The following is a 15,336-nucleotide window of genomic DNA, read 5'->3' as shown; positions in this document are numbered from 1 at the left end:
TATGTCTCTTCATTAAATATTACAACATTCTTATTTTCAGAGCAAATTTTTCACCACAGTTCTGCAATTTCAGGTTATTTATATGGATTAGGAGCTAACATTTTTGAAGGTTGAGCCACTTGGTAAACCACACAGTTATTTATTTAGGCAGTGCACATTTCCTGTTAGAAATTAATCAATGCCACAAAACCTAAAATATTCAGAACGCTTGAATTTTTAATGTCGGAGTTTCGCAACAATCTGGTATCTATTGTCAAAAATCTAAGGGAGATTTAATAAGTATTTATTAACCTCAACTACAGGTTTTAAAGCAGCATTTAAGGTAAGTATTATGGTCCTCACTTTTTTAAAAAGGAAGAAACTATGAGTAATGAAGGTTAGGCAACTTGCCCAAGGTCAAATAACCAAAGGAAGGAATGTTTATATTTTGAATGAAAGTAAATTTGACCTCAAAGTCCTACTCTTTTATAATGCTAGCTTGAAAAGTGTATTTAATCTTTAAAAATGTGCTGGTCCTCTGATCCAGAAATTTCACATCTAGGACTGTATTCTAAGAAGAAACTTGAGGTATAAACACGATTTAGAATCTTTATGTCAAGGTTATTTATAGTTGCCAAAAAATGGATCTAGCCTCCTGACTAAATATAAGAGCTCAGTGAAATTGTTTGTGTTATATTCACATTGTGGAATAGTATGCAACCTTTAAAGACGTTGTAATAGAAATTATTTGTTTGAGAAACAATACTGCAATATATAACCGTCCTGATGAACTCTACTTAAGCTTCAAAATTTAGTTGAACATTAGTTCTTCTGTGCTGTGTGTCCTCATCCTGTTTCTCATTCCAAATAAAATTGAGTGGCTCTCCTACATGTAGGTCTACATTTATGACATATGGCAGTGTGTTTAGTTATTAGGACATCTATCTCCCCTTATAGGCTGTGTTTTCCTCAAGGTCAGAGAACAAACTTTAGTCACCTCTATTCCACACTCATCCAATAACACACTAGTTCATAGTTGAGGAGCTATTCAATAAATATCCACAGAAAGAATGGATGAAAAATTCTTTAGCAGTGTGTTCAAACTATTTCATGTTAAGGATAACACAGAAAATCAGATTTCTATGGCATATGGGGAAAATCGTCATGGTTTCACACTATGAGATAAGAAAGACCCCAGAGTTTTAGCTACCTTTAACCTTACCTTACTGCTCCCAGAACAAAAAGGGATAATGGTCTGGACACACCTGAAACCCATTCACTTCACAGTATGGTCTGAGTTTTGCAGGGTTTTTAATGTGAAATCTACACATATCTATATATATTCTATACCTCCTCTAAAATTATCTTCAATTTTTTTCTTGAAAATTCACACACACACATATATTTATTTGTTTTATTTATTTATTTTATTTATTTATTTATTTATTTATTTAACTAGAGGCCTGGTGCACGGAATTTGTGCACAGGTACAGTGCCTTGGCCTGGCAGGTGATCAAAGTGTGAGTGTCTGGCATGGATGGGCAGGTCCCAGCTGACCTCTGGGCTCTGGGCAGCACCTGGGATCCTGGGCCCCTGCAAGACCCCCTCTGCCTGAGTCACAGCACCCAAGTCCCCATGTGGAGATGTGGTGAGTGCAGCCAGATGCCGTGGGACACAGGTAGCTAGCCCCTGAGGTCCCGGTGGCTGTGGCCTGGTGTGGGGCAGGCTCCTCACAGGCACCTGTTACCTGAGTGCAGGGACTTCCCTGGCAGGCAAGCCCTTGTGTCCCGGGGGAGGGGATCAGGGGGAGTAAGAGTGAGTTTGGTGGACACCCAGCATTCTCACCACACCTCCATCCCCATCACCCCACCCTCAGGTAGCTAGCAAGAGGTTGCAGCCCCCTGCCCGGGCATCAAGTCACCAATGATCTCCATATTCTGTGCCGCCCCCTGGTGGTTAGCACACGTCATAGCGAGCGGTCGAACTCCCGGTCTCCCATTCGGACTCCCAGTCTCCCTGTTGAACTCCCGGTATCTTGGTCAAATGACTGCTTGAGGGGGCAATTTGCATATTAGGCTTTTATTATATAGGATATTTTTTAAGATAGAGTCCTTTATTCCTTTAGCTTTTGACTCAAAAGAGCCAATAGATATAAAAAATTTAAACTAGGATGATAGACTCTACATGGTATTCATTATATTATTTTGGCCAAATGTCATCTTAACTCTATGTAGTTATTTCATTTATTAAGTCAAGCACTTTGTTTTTGTTTTCATTTGAGAGTAGGGTGAGCTGACTTTTAATAATACCCACTAAAATGTAGTTAGTGAGAAGCTTTGTTCATTATTTTTTCTGTAGATATTCTAGTACAGCTGAAACACTTATAACAAGATTACAAAAATCCCTCTGGGAATGAGAAAAGAGAGTTGCTCTTTGGAGTTCAGTGGAGATGACGATCCCTTTCACCCTTGGAATCTGTATGGTCAGTATTTTCAAATTATCTAAGAAAAGTCAGAGAGTAGGTCATTTGGAAGAAACTCAAATGGATAAAAGCCAGGAAAACAGCACTGAAGAAAGTTTATAGAGTCAAACTCAGAAGACTGCCTTCAACTAATACTCAAGAAATCTTCACACTTCCTTTAAATCCAGTTAGGTGTTTATGTGTATTTTGACATAAAGTTGTAGGTATATTTAGAACTGCTACATTTTTCATGGCCTAAAGGAGTTTTTATTTATTTGCCATGCTCCTGCTGCCGAGCAGAACTATTGCATGCTGGGGCTTAATATCCTGCCTACAACAGTAGACTGGAAATGTTGACAAGGAAAACATCAGGTGTTTATTCTGCTCCTTCCAAATTCTGCTAAATTGGGATTTTATGTAGAGTGGGCGACTTGAAGTTTTAGAGGCACAGTCAGAGAGTGTTTCTCATCTGTCACCATTGCCAGAATTGGGCTAGTCCCAGTTTAAACATATACAACACAGGAAGGCAGGACATTTAAAGAGTCAAGGGCATTTCAAGGAGGACTGGAGGGGTCCTAGAAAACCCAATTTCAGTAAGACATAACAGGCACTATGTATATATATTTTGGTGTGTTATGACCTGGATTTTCATTAAGAGGCAACTGGAGAGTCTTAAAGACTCTCTATAAAATGACGAAACACTGGAGCCAAAATCAGGGATCATGATATTCCTGACTTGCATAAGTTGCCTGGAGAAAGTGATGGTTTATGCATTAGGACATGAACATAACAGTAATGATAATATTTATTGAGTGCTTACTTTGTATCAGGCACTGACTCCACTAGCTTTACATGCACTATCTCACTAATTCTTCACAACAAAATTATAAGGTCAGTACTGTTATTCTCTTTCTGTCAATGGGAAAAACAAGTCCCAGAAAGATGAAGTAACCTTTTCAAGTGCGCACAACTAGTCAATAAGGCTTCACCTTCTTAAATAATCCTTATATAATAAAAGAGAAACATGTAAATTGACTGTCCCTCCGCTACGCTCACCAGCCAATCAGGAGTGAGTATGCAAATTAACCCAACAAAGATGGTGGGTTAATTTGCATGCACAGGTGCCAGGCAGAGAGCAGAGCAGGAGAGCTGACAGCTTGGGCAAACTTGGCTCCCTCGGTCGCTCCCTGCAAGCAGCTGTTGGAGAGCAGAGTGGTTGAGCCAGTGGCTTGGGGAGACGTGGCTCCCTAGGTCACTCCCAGTGGAAGTGGAAGTGGAAGCCCAGAGTGCGGAGAGCACCAGGAATGCTGGGAATCATAGTTCTGGTGGCAGACGGATCTCCTAGGCACTAGAGCAAAGTGAACCTGGAGCAAGTTACTGTTGTGGTGGGGGATGGAGGGAAAGCAAAGGTGAGAGACATAAGTAAAATCAGAGTGTCTAGGAAAAATTAAAGGAAAGATATCCTAAAACTTCCAGGAAATCTCCACCAATGAAGCAAAGAAAAAAAATGCCTCTATTATTCTGTGAGCATCAAACCAAAATGAGTTGGGGTCTCAGACAATTTGCTCATGTGATTGCAAAGACATACAGAAACTCCCAGATTGGAGAGGGTGCAGGTCAGGCTGAGGGACCCCCACATCCCCCAGTGCACGAATGTCGTGCACCGGGCCTCTAGTCTATATATATAAAAGGCTAAGTGACCATCCAACAGGCCAGTACATATGACGCGCACTGACCACCAGGGGGCAGACGCTTAAAGCAGGAGCTGCCAGGTGATGCACCCAGAACCAGAGAGGAGGGAGCCGGATTCCTTTCAATGTGCACGAATCCCTGCACCCGGCCACTAGTATAATAGAACTGCTTATAAAAGAGAGCTGTGCAAGCAGAGATTTATTTGGTCCCTACTATTTAAAATTATCTTTTTTATTTGTTATGGTTATTGTGAGGAGACAATTATATATCCAAAACAGTGCCTGATCACTGGATATGAATATATTTTTATAATCATTAACTACTCTTGCCATTTATACACACACTTATATATATATTTCCACAGAGTTGAAAGTACTTTTAATCACAGTAATATATGTGTTTTGGATATAGTAAAATAAGGGCAAATGATAATTTTTCCCATCTTATTATATTCAAACATAAATAATTCTTAGTATAAAAATCATCATTCCTTTTCCCTCTAATGTAATAAACATAACCAAAACCTTAATATTACAAGAAAACTTAATTGATTTCATAATTAATTTTCAAAGCAAAAGAGTCATTCATTACTTATTTGAACAATAAATATTCACTGAGCAACAACTTTGTTTTATCTAATATCTATGGAAGGTGTATATACAGCAATCAACAAAACAGATCAAACCTCATGAACCTTATATTTGGTGATAAAGACATTATCAGTATTAAATTACTAATAGTTTCTATTAGTTCATAAACATTTTATATTTATAAAGTTTATGAATTTATAAAATATAATGAGAAGTACTGGAAAAAATGAAATGAGACATTGTGACATAAACAAATAGAATTCAAGATAAATAATCCAACTGACACAGAAACAAGTTCCTAATCCCATTAGTACTAGTTTACAACCTCCTGCAAATACGCATACATAGCACAGAAGCCACAAACTCTGCTTTTGGACTTACTTTTTCTTCTAAGGAACCCTATCTCTTAGAATCTCCCCATTGTCTACCCCCAAACACACAACCCAGTGAATAAACTTATCAATTCTATGTTCAACAACATGTCCTCTTTAGATGGCTAATGAAGCATAAAGTACCAAAATGGTGAGTTATAGGGATTAGAAACAGGTGAAGAGTACATAAGTATTTCAAATGGTCAACTAGGAACCACAAGACAATATTATATCATAGAAAAAGTATGTACTGCAGACTATAAATGCTACTTAGAATGCACATATTGATAATTATATCAAGTTGTTACTGCAAATAATTTAACACTGGAAAGATTCCAGCATCAACTTGCAGTACATAAATAAAGTTTTGACTGCTTAATGGCTAGGTGATAGGCAAGGATTAATTTGCCTAACCTGGATATCCAGTAGGTTGGCTTTCCAGAGAGACAGTTACTACTTCCCTACCCCTCAAAGAACATGATTTTTTGGCTATTAAAACCCAGAAGATATGGAAACAGCCAACAAACGAGTACTGAAGGCAGACACCCTAATAGAATGCTGATGAGACAGAACAGAGATAAAGGTCAAGAATTTGCAACAACATACCTCTATAAAAACAAAGCTCAGGTCCTGGACTCTGATCACAGCTAGGAATGGCCTGGAGATGTCTCAGTTTTAAGTGCTGAGGTTGAAGATCAGGGCTGGAAGCTAGAATTCTGCTACACCACAGAACTGTCACCACAGAGTTTGGACCTCAGCTCCAAGCCATCCTAGAGGAAGGGCTGGTTTAACCCCAACCATGCTGCTTATTAGTCCAACAGCTCAAGACTTGGGCTCCTCTCAAGTCTTATATCTTGCTCACCAATTCACTGGGCAATTACCATTAAGAAGATTGCTCACCTGCTATTGCTCTGACGCTGTAAGTTTCCCCCTCAATGACAGGCTGGTCCCAGCTGGTGTGCGTGCTTTCAGGTCATTCACTCTTGATTACTTAACATTAGATGATCTCGGACAAAGTATTAATTCTCTGTGAGCCTCAGTATCCTCTTCATCAAATAGGGATAATGACAGTAAACACTTCATTGGTTTCTGTGAAGATTAAATGAGATAATCTAGGTCAAGTGTTTGTCACAGTACCTGCACATTGTGAAACATTTAAAAACACTAACTATTACTAAAACTTAAGATTTAAGTCCAGGGGATTTTTTAGTACAAATAGAAAGATTTTTTAACACATCTCAAAAGAAACTAAGAAATATACTGGAAGGTTTTCATTAAGAGGCATAGAGAGCCCTTACTCTATAGTCTGTGGCTCCATTGTTGATGTGGTAGGGATTATTTGAAAACTGAGTGAGTCTGGGTTTCAGATCACAAAGAGAAGAGGGATTTACCATAGAGAAGCGAGTTAAATTTTAGCTGGGAAATAGACTTCTAATTAGTGTCATCTGTTTGCACCTCTCAAGAAGAAACCTAATGGAGGAGTGGTGTGAGAAAAAGAAAACCCAACTGACTACACTTTTTCCCTACACAATCACTCACTTCATTCATTCAATCATTCATTCATCCATTCATTCATTCCTCTATGCATTACTTCCTTCAGTTAAGTATTGTAATACACTGTACTAAACACCATGATGACATAAAAAGACCAAGCTAGTATGAGAAGATTTGGTTTATCAAATTTATCCCCTAATGCCAATCTCCCAAAAAAGGAGCTAGCGGCCTCTTGCAGATCATGTGGAAGTCAGCTACTGAAAAACTTTTAAGTGATCAATCCTGAGGTATCAGATTCCACCATGTTCAAGTATGTCAAAGATTTGGATAAGGTTTTCGAACCAGCGCATGGATCCTGTCAGGAAAAGAGGCTTGCGTTCTCTCAAGGATGGTTGTCAAGTTGGAAGATCAGGACTTAGAGCTGAGACTATGTTATGCACACAGTTGTTGGATAGCAGTTCTTACTCATGCCAGGGAAGGAATCATTGCTTTCCTAACTCGTTTCTTAAAATCTTCCTGGAATCCAATGCTTAGATTTGCTAGATTGCTGTTTGCTGCTCCAAAGTACAATGGGAAAATGGAGAGCATAGATCTCTAGCATTGTGAATGCCTCCAAATGAATGTTCTTTCATCAGTCCTACTGTGCACCTGTGGCTCCATTGTTGATGTGGTAGGGATTATTTGAAGACTGAGTGAGTCTGGGTTTCAGATCAAAGAGAAGAGGGATTTACCATAGAGAAGCGAGTTAGATTTCAGCTGGGAAATAGACTTCTAATTAGTGTCATCGGTTTGCACCTCTCAAGAATGAACCTAATGGGGGAGTGGTGTGAGAAAAAGAAAACCCAACTGACTACACTTTTTCCCTACACAATCACTCACTTCATTCATTCAATCATTCATTCATCCATTCATTCATTCCTCTATGCATTACTTCCTTCAGTTAAGTATTGCAATACACTGTACTAAGCACCATGATGACATAAAAAGACCAAGCTAATATGAGAAGATTTGGTTTATCAAACTTATCCCCTAATGCCAGTCTCCCAAAAAAGGAGCTAGCCTCTTGCAGATCATGTGGAAGTCAGCTACTGCAAAACTTTTAAGTGATCAATCCTGAGGAATCAGATTCAACCATGTTCAAGTAGGTCAAAGATTTGGATAAGCCTTTCGAACCAGCGCATGGATCCTGTCAGAAAAGAGGCTTGTGTTCTCTTAAGGATGGTTGTCAAGTTGGAAGATCAGGACTTAGAGCTGAGACTATGTCATGCACACAGTTGTTGGATACCAGTTCTTACTCATGCCAGGGAAGAATTATTGCTTTCCTAATTAGTTTCTTACAATCTTCCTGGAATCCAATGCTTAGATTTGCTAGATTGCTGTTTGCTGTCCTACTGTGCATGCTTTGACCTAGTTTTGACCTAGTTTCCTCAACTCACTTATTACTTGTAAGAAGCTCATCATATAAAAAAGAACAGGGGATCTAAAATATATTGAACTAATTAAATTAAGAGAATAATATGCCATAGAAAATGTATATGCCATGTCCAGGGGGAACCATCCATTTCCTCTACTGATAAAGCTCTCTTGGGGATATTGGATAGAATCCAATCCTATAAATCTGACCACTCCCCTCCCCACAAGTAGTGCCTCTACCATATCCAATTACTTTATCACCTGTACCACTCCTTTTGGGAGGTGAGAGGCAGGTTCCATATCTCCATGGGATTAACTGGCCTTATATCTACATCTCTCACCACATGAAGCCCCAAGGGCCAGTTTTAGTGGGATGATAGAAAGTCTATTTTGGCCTTACAGACAAAGTCTCTCTTTTTTTTTTTATTCAGACATGGATTTAAATCAATTGATCTTGGAAAGATTAAATTCATTCTTGCAATGGCAGTGTACTCATTTATCCATGGCCATAATACCTAACTCATGGATTTTGTGAGGATTAACTGAGATAACATGCCTGACGTATAATAGGTAATCATAATTCTGCTTCTGTGACATAAGTGATGTAAAGATAAGTCTAGACAAAGACCCTTGAGAGATTTAGGGATGGGTTTGAGTCTTGATATTAAAAACTTTAATATTTTTTTTCTCTTACTTTAAATACAGAAAATTCAAACATTGAAGAGATGGTTCAGAAATGAACCTGTACTCCGCACTCCAGCCCGTTAGACACAACCATTGAGAACTAAGGGCTTGAGTACTGCAGCCATATCAAAGGAGGACATTTAATAAATTACTGTGGAAGCCAAACCTCAGTCCATGCCACGCTCCTCAGGAGGACACTGCTCTCTGTGGGTCATTTAAAATGCAGTTTCCTTTGAATGGGCACAGAGCAGTTCTATGATCAGACACGACTGCTTTACTACAAGCACCGGTTTAATGATTTTATGTCATCAGAGTAATGGAAACAGGGCATTCAACTGTGACTACAGCTTGTATGAGTCTATTCTTGGAAACCTGTTTCTGTAGAGGACATGAAAGTGTGGAGTTTTGGTTCCTGTTTGTTTCCCAAAAGGCTTAGTCAGTAACTCTCACAATTATCAGATGAGTATGGTGATTTGAAGTCTCAAAGATTGTTCACATACAAAACCCTTCTTTAGAGAAGGAGAGTCGGGCCTGAATAAAATTTTTTCATTAGAGGAAACATCCCTCATGGAGCATGTCAATGCCTGAGTCCTCATTCTTGATGGGGAAGAAGCACACCAGCACTAAAAGCGAAAATAACAAAAATTACACATGCTTTCTCAGTGGAGGACATTGCCTCTGATCTTTCACAAACAAATTTGAAGCTAAGAGTCATAAACTCCCTCAATGTCCTGCCCACACATGTAGACAAGGGCCAGTTTTAGTGGGATGATAGAAAGTCTATTTTGGCCTTACAGACAAAGTCTCTCTTTTTTTTTTAATTCAGACATGGATTTAAATCAATTGATCTTGGAAAGATTAAATTCATTCTTGCAATGGCAGTGTACTCATTTATCCATGGCCATAATACCTAACTCATGGATTTTGTGAGGATTAACTGAGATAACATGCCTGACGTATAATAGGTAATCATAATTCTGCTTCTGTGACATAAGTGATGTAAAGATAAGTCTAGACAAAGACCCTTGAGAGATTTAGGGATGGGTTTGAGTCTTGATATTAAAAACTTTAATATTTTTTTTCTCTTACTTTAAATACAGAAAATTCAAACATTGAAGAGATGGTTCAGAAATGAACCTGTACTCCGCACTCCAGCCCGTTAGACACAACCATTGAGAACTAAGGGCTTGAGTACTGCAGCCATATCAAAGGAGGACATTTAATAAATTACTGTGGAAGCCAAACCTCAGTCCATGCCACGCTCCTCAGGAGGACACTGCTCTCTGTGGGTCATTTAAAATGCAGTTTCCTTTGAATGGGCACAGAGCAGTTCTATGATCAGACACGACTGCTTTACTACAAGCACCGGTTTAATGATTTTATGTCATCACAGTAATGGAAACATGGCATTCAACTGTGACTACAGCTTGTATGAGTCTATTCTTGGAAACTGTTTCTGTAGAGGACATGAAAGTGTGGAGTTTTGGTTCCTGTTTGTTTCCCAAAAGGCTTAGTCAGTAACTCTCACAATTATCAAATGAGTATGGTGACTTGAAGTCTCAAAGATTGTTCACATACAAAACCCTCCTTTAGAGAAGGAGAGTCGGGCCTGAATAAAACTTTTTCATTAGAGGAAACATCCCTCATGGAGCATGTCAATGCCTGAGTCCCCATTCTTGATGGGGAAGAAGCACACCAGCACTAAACAACAAAAATAACACATGCTTTCTCAGTGGAGGACATTGCCTCTGATCTTTCACAAACAAATTTGAAGCTAAGAGTCATAAACTCCCTCAATGTCCTGCCCACTCATGTAGACAGTTATCACTGACAACATTCACATTCTACTTCCTTCTAATCTCAGAACAAGTGATTCTCTCTTGCTTAAGGCCAACTCTTCCATCTGTGTTCTTGATTCCAACCCCTCCTGTCTCTTCTAGGACCTTGATCCATCAGACTTCTACCTTTGTTTCTATGTTCTCACCTCCCCACTTGCTACTACTGGACCTCTCAGTCTGTAACATGCTAAAATCTTTACACACACACACACACACACACACACACACACACAACTAGCTCCAGTCACTGACCCATTTTTCTCCACAACCAAACTACTTAAAATAGTTCACATTTGCCATCTCCCATTTTTAAAACTCCTGTTTTTTCTCTTGCTTCTATAAATAAGTATGTGATTTTTCCTTGCCTCCTTGTTTCTTTCCAACAATGCTGCGAGCATTTTCTTATCTGTCCTTTTCCCTCTTACACTCATGGCCAGATTCTTCTGCTCTCACAAATCTCCCCAAACTTCTCAGCTAAACTTCATCGGTGATATGCTAAGAGTTAACTCAATTGTCAATATCAGTGATTTTGAACCTTTGGCTACCTCCTTTCCCCTTTTAAAATCTCTCCTCTCCTTTAATATCAGGCTGCTATTGCCTATTCATTTCCAGTTACCATATTTTCTCCAAGTGCTGTGCCATACACATTGCATTGTTAAAAGAAAAAGAAAAAACCTAGAAGGTTTGGAATGTTATAATATAGTACATATTTAAAAATTAAGTGAGCAAAGCCTAAGTAAATTGAATAAATTTACTCAAGTTACATAGTAAGTAAGAGGTACTGGATAAGAAAGCAGTTTTATCAGACACCAATGTACGTTTTCAACTTGTTTCCCTAGCCCTACCTTCAAGGGCACAGCAGGCAAACGTCACACAGGTAGTATATCTGGCCTCCTTGTGGCCTGGGCTCCCCTCCAAGGTGTCTGAAATGTCAAACTCAACACCAAGGGTCTGTTTCCTAGTTCTGATGACTTGGTGAGATTTAGGGCCTCTAATTATTGATCTCACTTTAAATTGTTTTGTTTTTCCCCACCTTTCTTTTTCCCATCATGTCTCTAACTACATATTCTAACATCTAAGAGCTAACTTATTTTTCTCTATTTGACAATTAAATAGAAGTATTTTCAGAGAATCTGTCTTTTCTTCTAATGTCCTCTTAAACAGCCCAGTTTACCTATAAAGTTTCAGGTAACTAAATTTTTGAAATACCCATTTACTATCTCACCCCCACATTCAGTGGAGAGGCAAATTCCATCCATTCAGTCTCCTTAGTGTCACCATTATACAGCAACTATTGTCAAACCCCACACCTAGTGACATCACAGCAGGCAAACGTCACACAGGTAGTATATCTGGCCCCCTTGTGATGGAGCCTGTGGCCTGGGCTCCCCTCAAAGGTGTCTGAAATGTCAAACTCAACACCACGGGTCTGTTTCTTAGTTCTGATGACTCGGTGAGATTTGGGGCCTCTAATTATTGACCTCACTTTAAATTGTTTTTTTTTCCCCCTCTGGAATCAGAGTCCCCTTCCTTGGTTATTGATTACTCTAGATAAGTATTTTACAAGTAATTCTTTCATAATTTAATTGAGTTGCAGCAAAAATGGAAGCTTTCTGTATGACCTTAATTACAAATACTCCCAAGAATGCCCCATATCCTCACCCTAGCTCATGGTGCCACCTTTCTTTTTCCCATCATGTCTCTAACTACATATTCTTACATCTAAGAGCTAACTTATTTTTCTCCACTTGACAATTAAATAGAAGTGTTTTCAGAGAATCTGTCTTTTCTTCTAATGTCCACTTGAACAGCCCAGTTTACCTATAAAGTTTCAGGTAACTAAATTTTTGAAATAGCCATTTACCATCTCACCCCCACATTCAGTGGAGAGGAAAATTCCATCCATTCAGGCTCCTTAGTGTCACCATTATACAGCAGCTATTGTCAAACCCCACACCTAGTGACACCGAGAAGCCTTCCAGGATTTTTCACTTGCACTATATAATTATTAGCCAAATTGACATCCATGCCTCTAACCATTTTGTTATATTCTAGTTTTCTTTGGCTGCCAGAGTTTTCACCAGTTTGTTTGTTTTTAAATAGTGAATTCATACTCTATAATCCCATGAATCTTTCCAATGGATTTATCTTGCCAATAGGACAGAGTCCAAACTAGCAAAGCTGAAACTTAATAATTGAATCTTTGACTACTGTTCCAGATTTATTCTTCACAGGGCTCCATACTAACCACTTTGAACTCCAGCTTAGTTAAGCACATTTGTGTGATGGTTCCATGATTTTGCTCAAGCTATTGCCTCTCTCTGAAATGTTTTCTCCTTGTCTTTCCTTCCCCTTTTCAGCTCAACATCACTTCCTCAAAACTCTCAGGCTTCTCCAGAGGAAGTAGGCATCCTTTTTACCTTTACAATAAACACCTATCTTTGGTACTTACTATAATCTTAATTCCATTGATATAATAGCACCTGCCTTCCACCCTAAGACTGTGAAATATTTTAAGACAGGGTTTTTCAACCTCAGTGATATTGACATACTGAATTAGTAATTGTTGTGTGGACTGTCCTGCACATTACAAGATATTGAGCAGTGAACCTGACCCCTAACCACTAGATATTAGGAGCATCCAACCCCCACCAGACATGACAACCAAAAATGTCTCCAGATACTGTCAAATGTTCAAGTGGGGGGCAGGGGTAGTCATTTCTGGCTGAGAACCATGTTTTTAAGATAAAACCATATCTCAAAAGTTCTGTGTTTAAAGCCATCACCTGCAATCCGGACACATTAGTTGACTGAATAAGTGTAGAACACATAATATTGTTTTAGTTACCAACAGACAGTATATATCCTTGTTCTTTGATATATTTCATTACAACTTATACTTTAAATAACAAAAACATTCAACATTTTACTTGTGAATTATACTTTTGAGTAACTCTCAGAGCTAAAGTTTAAATACAATTAGAAGGACATGAGATTAATTGTATACATAGATGCACAGCATAGTGAAAGACCAAATACCAAATAAGATACACAGTTAAGTAAGAGCAATTAGCAATTTTGTGAATTGGCTGCCTGTTCATATTCATTTTCCCAAGGCTACTGTTTAGTTAAGTTAGTACTTCTGCCAATTATAAGAGGCTTCATTGAATGAGCTTATGTTTGAATTTCAAAAACTCTGCATTTAACCTGAAGGGAATATAATCTCCTGGACAACTGTCAAAACAAGTGACTATGTTTACAATGACTCTTGGAAATAAAGCTAAATTTTTAAAAATCATTATATTTCTAAACTGCTCTTCCTTTAGACATTTACTTAACAAATGTCTTCAGAAGATCTTTTTGCTCTTACTAGAAGAGATATCATGCAGGCAAATAACCTAAGAGTAGAATCAAAAGTAGAATCATTAACACAAGAATGTTAACCATTAACACAAGAATGTTAATGATTCTATCTGAATGGCAGGACTAAGGGGTAACATGATTTCTTCAGATATCTCAATATTTTAAATTTATCTTCAATAGATGTATATTATTTTACATATGTACAAACAATGAACTAAACAAAGGTTTTGTTCTTTCACTATACTCAAATTTGAGAACACCTAAAGGCTTTCATTTATTTTATTCACCACATGCATTCTTATTATTCTTTGATATTTTTAATTACAAATTTTACCTTAGAAATTGCAGATACCACAAAGAAGAAAAACGATTATGTGAAATTTTATTTCTATACTTGGCTAGAAGGTTGTACATTATGACTTGGTAAGCAAGTAAAATTAGGAAATCATAAATTTGAAATTTACCATATTGAAATTGCCATAGTCCCCCACATTAAAATTCCTTTCTCACAAAGCACTCACTCATCTATGTACCAACCAAAGTATCTGGAAAATTAATTACAAACTGTTATAATTACTGAAACAAAGTTTGGAATTACCATCTGCTTATCTCGACCAACAAAAATAATTTTTATTTGGCTTTTATATACCATCTTAATTATTTACTATTGTCAGCTCAGAGTGGTATTGGGGAATCAATTCCCAGTTATGTAAAACTAAAGTAAGTAAAGGGACTGTCAATTGTGCATTCAAATGATGCTCCACTAGGTAAGGAATTGAGATTGTTGCAAGGGAAAAAGCCCTCTATTAAGTATGGAAAGCAAGAGAATTCAGAATAGAAAAGCCTATAGAGATAGCGCAGCCTTAATTTACATGTCATCTATGATATCTGCCTTACTAGACTATTTACTTGGTAACTGGATGACAGTCCTTAAACTAGTTACCGTAGCAACTACTACATGACACATAAGGTTCAGAGAGATAGAATATCTTCTTGAAAAAAAACAAAAGCACCTTCAATGTGTCAGAGGAAAATTACCATTTTGAGGAATGCTGATGGTGTGAAGGAAAGGTGTTAGCTCTGACTCACTGCGATTTTTTTTTTTTTCAAATTTCTACATTCTAGCAAAATGTCAACAGAGCTTTCAATATGTTTTTCTCTACTAATTATCACTTCAATGTCTCTTTTTAAAATGTTAATTACCTAAGTATTAGCTTTTGGTTAAAGCTGCTGGAAGGCCTCTCACAAATCAAACTCAACCTACCTTCACAATTTGATTTTCAAAGAAAATCCCTTCAAGGACTCTAGATTATAGTTTAGTTTTTCAAAAATGGTATTTCATGGATCACCAGTATCAATCATTGTGATGCTTTGTTAAAAAAGTACGTTATTTGGTCCTGTTACCAGTGGTGAGAGGTCCACGCCCCCACCTGTTGCTTGTGGGAGTGGAC

The 15,336-nt window shown here is 38.0% G+C and overlaps 1 long non-coding RNA gene across 1 annotated transcript in view; it reads right to left on the bottom strand.

The window, feature by feature from the left end:
• The window catches only part of LOC102238742, a 584,126-nt gene that overhangs the window by 368,555 nt on the left and 200,235 nt on the right, over positions 1-15,336 (bottom strand). Inside the window, exon 2 of the long non-coding RNA XR_001359854.1 lies at positions 5,994-6,182. This is a non-coding gene — a long non-coding RNA (uncharacterized LOC102238742). The remainder of the gene's footprint in view (positions 1-5,993; positions 6,183-15,336) is intronic.

Source organism: Myotis brandtii, unplaced genomic scaffold, assembly GCF_000412655.1.
Source record: "Myotis brandtii unplaced genomic scaffold, ASM41265v1 scaffold712, whole genome shotgun sequence".
NCBI classification, from domain to species: domain Eukaryota; kingdom Metazoa; phylum Chordata; class Mammalia; order Chiroptera; family Vespertilionidae; genus Myotis; species Myotis brandtii.
The sequence above is the reverse complement of the archived record's forward strand: the minus strand, read 5'-3'. Positions and strand labels throughout refer to the sequence as shown.